The sequence below is a fragment of the Myotis brandtii genome, unplaced genomic scaffold (genome assembly GCF_000412655.1).
Source record: "Myotis brandtii unplaced genomic scaffold, ASM41265v1 scaffold191, whole genome shotgun sequence".
Classification (NCBI taxonomy): Eukaryota; Metazoa; Chordata; class Mammalia; order Chiroptera; family Vespertilionidae; genus Myotis; species Myotis brandtii.
The window spans coordinates 3,554,663-3,563,345 of NW_005357115.1; the positions used below are offsets into that span (position 1 = coordinate 3,554,663).

At 42.5% G+C, this 8,683-nt stretch overlaps 1 pseudogene; it reads right to left on the reverse strand.

The window, feature by feature from the left end:
- Window positions 1-1,903: 1,903 nt before the first annotated feature.
- On the reverse strand, window positions 1,904-8,262 carry LOC102255878 (annotated as a pseudogene).
- Window positions 8,263-8,683: the final 421 nt, after the last annotated feature.

Genomic DNA, 8,683 nt, shown 5'->3' on the forward strand with positions numbered 1-8,683 from the left:
GAGAGACAGGGATTCCCCCACTCTGCTCCTTATCACATCGCAGGGCACAGTCAGCCTGAGGGAGGATTCTACTCACAAGAAAAATCAAAGACATTTTCTAAATGATGGAAGTTGCCAACTCTGTTCTATCCATTCTGCAAAGAGGACAGCTGCCTTATCAATATAATGAACCAAAATTAACTACTTTAGGAGTCAGTTTTTAAAAAACACCTGCTGTTCTTATCCTTCTGTCCCAATCACAATCAATTTCCCTGACCCACAGTCCCTACCCCCCATGCCCAGTGCTGTTATTTCTGTCTGAGGAAAGATTGGGGCTGGGGTTGACTGAAATGAAGCATAGGGTATTCCTGGAAATGATCTTCTCATTGTAGATACAACCAAAATAGCACTGGCTCCACACTTAATAATTGATATACTCTTCAACAGCAATTGCATTTTTCTCCAAAGTGTACAGAATTTAAAATACAGAGCTTTTTTCTCCACTTCTTAACTGGAGATAAAATAATCCAATTCTGGTGTGTGTGATCCCATTACCCTTCTATGGAAAAAATTCCAGGCATTTTTCTGTTTTTCCTGCAACACATGTTCTTACAGGTTAGAAAAAATAAAGTAAAAAATATGCTTTCAGTAGAAAGCTGAGAGGTACAGCAATTTGGAAGATTTGTAGTTTTCAGAGGAGGTTTGAAGCAGAAGCAGTTAGGTTGGTAAAAGTCTGTCTCAGGCCTGGGTCAGAGAACAGAGTCAATGGCTCAGCAAAAATAATGCTGAGCCCTAGCCAGTTTGGTTCGGTGAATAGAGCATCAGCATTTGGACTGAAGGGTCCCGGGTTCAACTCCGGTCAAGGGCATGTACCTCAGTTGTGGGCTTGATCCCTGGCCTTGGTCAGGGTGTGTGCAGGAGGCAGCCAATTCCTATGTGTCTCTCTATCTCTCTGTCGCCCTCCCTTCCACTCTCTCTAAAAAAACAATGGGAAAATATCCTCGGGTGAGGATTAACAACAACAACAACTAAATGCTAAGATGAGTACCTGCTGTAATTCCATGTGGCCGCATGGCCCAGGAACATCCTGTCCCCAGATAGGACCTTCCTGTGTCTTCAAGGAACATTGCCCTCTGCTTCACATTTGCTAGTGTTGCGGGAGAAGTAATGGGCCAGATTTCCCTGTCGCTCGTGGGAGAGGGGTTCTTGAGGCACTGCTGAAATGAGCATGAGATGTGGTAAAGACTTTGTTTGCATGGAGTTACATTTCTCAGGTTTCAAAGTCCCATGTCCCTTAATCCAGTCATGGAAAAGGTGCAGCTGGGGTTCCAGTGGAGCCAAAAGCAAGGCCAGTGTCCAAAGTTTCCTTTCCATGTTGGAGCTGGGCCTGGCAGAGCATCAGGCTAGATTCAGTCCATCAGTCCACTGTGTAAGTCCCACATGGCTGTGAGTCAGGTTGGTGAATGCAAAGGAATGCGCCCCCTGCAATTGGAGTCCCAAGAGAGCCAGAGGACCGAGAGCCAAGATCAAGAACTCCCTTTGTGTAGGAGATTAAATATTCAGGTTTCGTGTCCATGCAGTGGCCACACCACTTCTGGCCACTGACTTGTTCCCAGGTGTGACTGACAGGTAAACACCTTCCTACCTCACCCAGACCTTACTGGACATGCATCTATTGTCTAGTTCCCATCAATCATCAGGGAACAGACTCGGAGAGTGTTAACTACAGCTTTCTGGCAAAGCTGTATAAATGGCATGCCTGTATTATCTAGTCTTCTCTTTGCTCCTTTCTTGTTATATAATAATCAGATCATTACAACAGTATCACCAGTACTTTAGGTTTTCCAAGTAGGATTTTTTTTCCTTCCCGCGGGAAAGTCATCACAAATAAAAATCTTTATAACAAAGGACTCTGAGAAGCTTCTTATCCTTTCACTAGCTTCTGTGGTGATGTCTGAAACTGCAAGAACAATTAGAGCAGATGTCAGTGTAAATCTCCAAAGAAAGGAGAAAATAGGCTTACCAAGTTTCCTTTGAGGATGACAAGGCGTTCTCTTCTCTAGATACAGTGTGTTTTTAACTTAGTGTCAGGGGATTAGCAGACACTCAATGACTGTACCAGTGGTCTATCTCAATAGCCACAGATACTTACAGAAAGGAAGACATAGCGAGTATAATTTTCATTAATTCAACATTAGTCAAGACATTCCATGTATAGTCACTGTGATTTCACAATAGTCACCACCTCAAGAGTGTTATTTGCATTCTATATAAATTAAACATTGCTGAGACTTACATATAGGAGGACCCTTAAGGAAACTCCAGTTTTAATGGTGTCACTCAAACAAACAGTGTTCTCATACTGTGAAATTTTGTGAGATATACTAGTAATAGTGCCAATTCATTTGATTCCATCACTGTGGCATCCCCTAGAACAGCCGTGGGCAAACTACGGCCCGCGGGCCGGATATGGCCCGTTTGAAATGAATAAAACTAAAAAAAAAAAAAAAGACCGTACCCTTTTATGTAATGATGTTTACTTTGAATTTATATTAGTTCACACAAACACTCCATCCATGCTTTTGTTCCGGCCCTCCGGTCCAGTTTAAGAACCCATTGTGGCCCTGGAGTCAAAAAGTTTGCCCACCCCTGCCCTAGAAGAATGTGCACTCTGCCCTTACTTCTAACTTTCTAAATAATCAAGTAGACATATAGGAGAGGCTGGCATTTTTCATTCCTGCAGTGGGCACCCAATTTCATCTCTGCCTTAGCAAGCACCTTGTTTTTTTTTTTTGTTTGTTTTTTTTTTAAATACATTTTATTGATTTTTTATACTGTAGTGATTTATATTGCAAGACCAATTGGGGTCAGAGGGATTTTATGGGATAAAATGAGAACTGCTTGGAATAACTTGGTTCCTCTTCAGAATTTGACTGAGAAAGGATCTTGCCATCATTGAGCTTGAGTAGGTCAATCTTCTTGGTGCAACAATACCCTTAGAACTGAACATTTTAGGGGCTATATATAAAAAAAAAAAGAACCTTCCTGAGAGGGCCACTAGGAGGCATATGGAGGAAAGAGCAGTGACTGCATCCAAGAATGGGGATGGACTCTAAATTAAGAAGACAGCCACCTGGCATTCAATGGTGACACTGTACCTAAAGCCAGCAAGAGGCCCAGCTTCATGAAAGAGTATAACCAGATTTTTCAAGATCTTCAGAAACATTCTTTGGATAGTCAGATAGGACAGAGAAAGAGTAGAACTTCCAGGGCAAAGAAAGAGGGATCACAGGAGGGACATTTGGAAAATTAAACTCACCTGGCTTGAAGCCCAGAAGATGAGTGCTGGAGGCAGTGAGGTGGGAATTGAGGAGAACCTGAGAGGGCCAGAGAACCACCAGGGTGGGTACACGTCCCAGGCTAGTTTGAGGGGCAAATGGGGGCTCATGCCAGGAAGGCCCAGGAATGATCTCAGACTCCGATCAGACCCAGCAATGCTGGCCCTCTCCTCCACCTCAGGTTGAGAGACAGAAGTGAGAGCATGAAGCATCCCATGTCTGCAATAAAGACAATTGGGCAAATCATGGTTATCTTAGGACAAGAATACTGTGCTCTGTTAGCTCACCATTTCTAAGCTGCTTATTAAAAAATCTATATTTTACTTTTTCATTTGTGTGTGAGTGTGTGTGTATTTTTAAAGATTTTTATATACAAAGTTCAGTCTATGTTTGTTAAACTGAAAAGAGAAGGACTTGGGGCCACACTTGGGTTTCGGGGTGGCAGCAGCAGATATAAATGATTTTAAAAACCATAAATATGCCGAAACCGGTTTGGCTCAGTGGACAGAGCGTCGGCCTGCGGACTGAAAGGTCCCAGGTTCGATCCCGGTCAAGGGCATGTACCTGGGTTGCGGGCACATCCCCGGTGGGAGATGTGCAGGAGGCAGCTGATCGATGTTTCTCTCTCATCGATGTTTCTAACTCTCTATCTCTTCCTTCCTCTCTGTAAAAAATCAATAAAATATATTTTTTTAAAAAAACCATAAATATGCCCTGGCCATGTGGTTCAGTTGGTTGGGCGTGGTCCTGAGCACCAAAAGATTGCCTGTTGGATTCTGTCAGGGCACATGCCTGGGTTGTCTGCTTCATCCCCAGTAGGGGGCGTGTAAGAGGCAGCCAGTTGAAGTTATGCTCTCACATCAATGTTTCTCTCTCTCCCTGTCTTTTCCTCCCTCTTTAAAAAAATAGGTTTTTTATTATGCACAGAAAATTGACATACCTTCATGAGATTCAAGTCTTTTCTGATTAGGATCACACTGACTCCAGTTTCATAGGTGCCCAAGTGACTCCCTCTTTCCTACCCCAGAAATGGTTTTATAGAATTCTAATTTTTACAGGGTTACAAACTCAAGGCAAATGTCATAGTTTTATTTCACAAAATGTTGATACCCTACATTCAGAAGGAAAGAAATGGATGCAGATGCTCAAATCTAGACTTGAGACAAGAAATGTGATTGAGCCCTGACTGGTTTGGCTCAGTGGATAGAGCGTCGGCCTGCGGACTCAAGGGTCCCAGGTTCGATTCTGGTCAAGGGCATGTACCTTGGTTGCGGGCACATCTCCAGTGGGGAGTGTGCAGGAGGCAGCTGATCGGTGTTTCTCTCTCATCGATGTTTCTACCTGTCCGTCTCCCTTCCTCTCTGTAAAAAATCAATAAAATATATTTAAAAAAAAGAAAAGAAAGAAAGAAAGAAATGTGATTGAGTAATCTAGTGGTGAAAGCCCATGGACATCCCCAACCAAAGCTTATTTAAGCAGCTTTAAATATATAGAGAAAGCAAAAGAGAGAATGAGTATCAAAGTATACAAAGAAATTAGGAAACCAAAATGGAAGCAAAAGTATAGCACACTTTACCTTAGGTCAGAAAATAGTAGAGAATGAAACTATAGTTGAGCACACCTAGTGGCCAGATCTTGGCTTCTAATATCATTCTCCAATAAAGGAACCAGGACTCCTTAGAGAAGTGGCTGATTCTAGGACTGGGGCACAATGAATCCGGAGTATCATACAGTGCCAGAAAGTAAGGAACTGCTAATGAAACAAAACCACCACAATGATGGCAGTATGTCCAGGCAACAGAGGAGCCAACTGAAAGAGCTTCCAACGGCCAAAGCTGGACCCATTTCAGCAAAAATAATTAAGTGGTATTGAATTATTACCAAAGTACAAAATACATGTCCATTAGTCTATAATAATATAAATAAATGATTGAATGGATTAATAAATAAATAAATAAATAAATAGGGAGGCAGAGGCCTCCAATCTTGGAGTGGTCCTATGTTGTCTCAGAATGTGGTAGTACTAAGGCCCTACCACCTTGTATTTTGGCACTGGTGGAAGAGGGAAAAAAGTGTGTTTTTTAAAGGACACCTGCAGTAAGGCTACCCTCCAGGCCTGATAGTCAAACTGGAGAGACCTAATACAGTGGGGCCTTGATTTACGAGTTTAATTCGTTCCGTGACGGAGCTTGTAACTCAAATTACTCGTGTGTCAAATCATAAAGTGAACGAGTGAGACACGTGATGCTGGGCTGATGTTGTGGCGTTCACTGTGACGTTCGCTGCGCCAACTAGCGGTGGGGTATCTGAAGCTGGCTCTTTTTAAGAAAATATTTTAGCCTGCCTAAAGTGGTCTTTGTCACAGCTACTGTAAAATTGTAATCAATATTTCTAACATCCTCCTATATAATAAAAGTCAAGGCCCCACTGTATCCCATGACATACAATTGGATTACCAAAACCTGAATCCTCTTGGGTCTCTTAAGGGTGAGATATGGCAGGTGAATTGAATCCTTTTACTTCTGAATTTCCATTGAAACCTCTCCTTTGCCACAGAAAAAGAATGGCCATGTCATGTCAATCAATGTTTTCCCAGGGAGCCAGGATACATAGGGACTCCAAATACCACCTGAAGACTATAGCCAGATAACCCCACCCAGACCTAGAAATCAGTGCCCAGAACCACCAAAAAATTGAGTGGAGGAGCGCCAGCTGGTGTGGCTCAGTTGTTTGGGCCAAAGGTTGATGGTACAATCCCCAGTAGAGGGTGTGTAGGAGGCAGCTGATCGACGGTCTACCTTCACATCAATGTTTCTCTTCCTCTCCCTTGCACTCTCTTTAAAATTCGTGAAAACATATCCTCGGGTGAGGATTAAAAAACACACACACAGTAATGACAATTGTTTACAAAGTAAAATATAATATGTTAGATGCTGATGAATGCTATGAAGAAAAAGCTGATCAGAATGATGGGGTGCTCTTTTATTTTTATTTTTTTAAATATATTTTTATTGATTTCAGAGTGGAAGGGAGAGGGAGAGAAAGATAGAAACATCATTGATGAGAGAGAATCACTGATGGGCTACCTCCTGCACAGCGCCCACTGGGGATCAAGTTCACAACCTGGACATGTGCCCTGATGGGGAATCAAACCTTGACCTTCTGGTTCATAGGTCAACTCTCAACCACTGAGCCATGCTGGCCAGGCTGATAGGGTTCTCTTTTAGATAGGATAGTCAGGGAAGGCCTCTGCATTCAGCAAAGACCTCAGTGAAGGAAAGGAGTAAGGTGTGAGGATTTTTGGAGAACAGAACAGGAGGAGTGCAAAGGCCCTGAGGCAGCTACATGCCTAGTGTGTTGGAGCAATACTGAGGCCTGCTTGGCTTTGTCTCCCTCCCTACCTCCATTTTTCTCCTTTTTTCCCCCTCTTCCCTCTTTTCTTCCTCCCTCCCTTCCTCTCTTCTCTCTCTTCCTCCCTTTCTTCCTTCCCTTCTTTACTGAAAAAAATGTGTTTTAATGTTCAGTTTAGAGCAGTGGTTCTCAACCTTCCTAATGCCGAGACCCTTTAATACAGTTCCTCTTGTTGTGGTGACCCCCAACCATAAAATTATTTTCGTTGCTACTTCATAACTGTAATTTTGCTACTGTTATGAATCGTAATGTAAATATCTGATATGCAGGATGTATTTTCATTGTTACAAATTGAACATAATTAAAGCATAGTGATTAATCACAAAAACAATAGGTAATTATACATGTGTTTTCTGATGGTCTTAGGCGACCCCTGTGAAAGGCTCGTTTGACCCCTGAAGGGGTCGCGACCCACAGGTTGAGAACCGCTGGTCTAGAGGGAGAATGGCTGGATGTAGTCCTGAGATGATGCTCATAAGCAGGAGTGAGACCTTTAAGACAGAGCCCTTTTGACTTCCATGGTGTTATAGACAGAGGGACATAGTACAGGCTTGAAGAGCCTGGGGAAGGTATTTTGACTGAAACATTTCAAACAGTTTTTCTTTTTTATAAAAAAAGAGATTTTTATTTTTATTTCTTTTTTTGGTATCTTTTTTAAAAATTCAAATACCCACCCTGGCTGGTTTGGCTCAGTGGATGGAGCATCGAACTGGGGACTGAGGGGTCCCAGGTTCGATTCTGGTCGGGGGCACATGCCCGGTTGCAGGCTCGATCCCGAGTGGGGGTCGTGCAGGAGGCAGCCAATCAATGATTCTCTCTCATCATTGATGTTTCTATCTCTCTCTCCCTCTCCCTTCCTCTCTGAAATCAATAAAAAAAAATTTTTTTTAAAAATTCAAATACCCTTCTGATCACCCATGGTCGAAGAACAGTAAGATAATAAACCAAAAGGAAACAGTTATTAAAGATTGGTCTTCAGCCCTGGCTCAGTTGGTTGAGCATCATCCTGTGCACCAAAAGGTCACAGGTTCAATTCCTGGTTAGGGCACATGCCCGGGTTGTGGGCTTGATCCCCAATAACAGGCAGCAAATTGATGCTTCTCCCTCTCCCTTTCTCTCTCTCTCTCAAATCAATAAAAACATTTTTTTAAAAAGACTGGTCTTGAAACATTATAGCAAACGATGCCACGCTTTCCTATGATCTTGCCGACATAAAACCACAACCACACCTCAGTGGTTACCAAACCATTCAGCAGAGCTTCCTTAACTTTGAGCATTGGAAGCTACCAGTTAGAATACAACTATTTTTTTTTTTCAAGCTCTGAATAGCTTTAGGGATCTCAGTAAGAGCTGGAGGAACCAGCTCAACCTTGGCATAGTGCCAAAATGTGGCCAATCTACATTTCAAGTAAATCACAACAGCATTTACCAGTGCAGATGCCTTCTCCATGAGGTTACGGACAAACTGGGCCATGATTCTAGGATGGAAAGTCTGTGGCCTCGGACAACCAGCTGAATGTCCAAAGAGCTGTTTCTTGATATATAAAAATGTCAAAAATCTTTTGTAGAGTCCTAAGACTTTTCTGCTTGTTAGGGCCACATTCTCAAGGAGAGTTCGTTACACCCAGATATTATCACTGAATGTTAAAGATTCATTCTCCCATCAGATACCATAAGCTCTCTTCTTGGTCTCATGACTCTCTAGGCAGCACATGTTTTTGTAGGGGCCAAGGAAATTAGCTTTTTCTCTTCTAAAAGGGCCTTTGCTTTAGGAAATATACCTGGTCATTTGAATCCTGGCTTTACCACTGCTTAGCTGTGTGATTAGGAAAATCACCTACCCTCTGTTAGCATCAGTTTTTTTCATCTATCTCAGCGATGTTCAGGTTTTTGTTTATTTTTAGGTAGAGCACTTAAAAAATAAATAGTGCCTGGCCAGCATGGCTCAGTGGTTG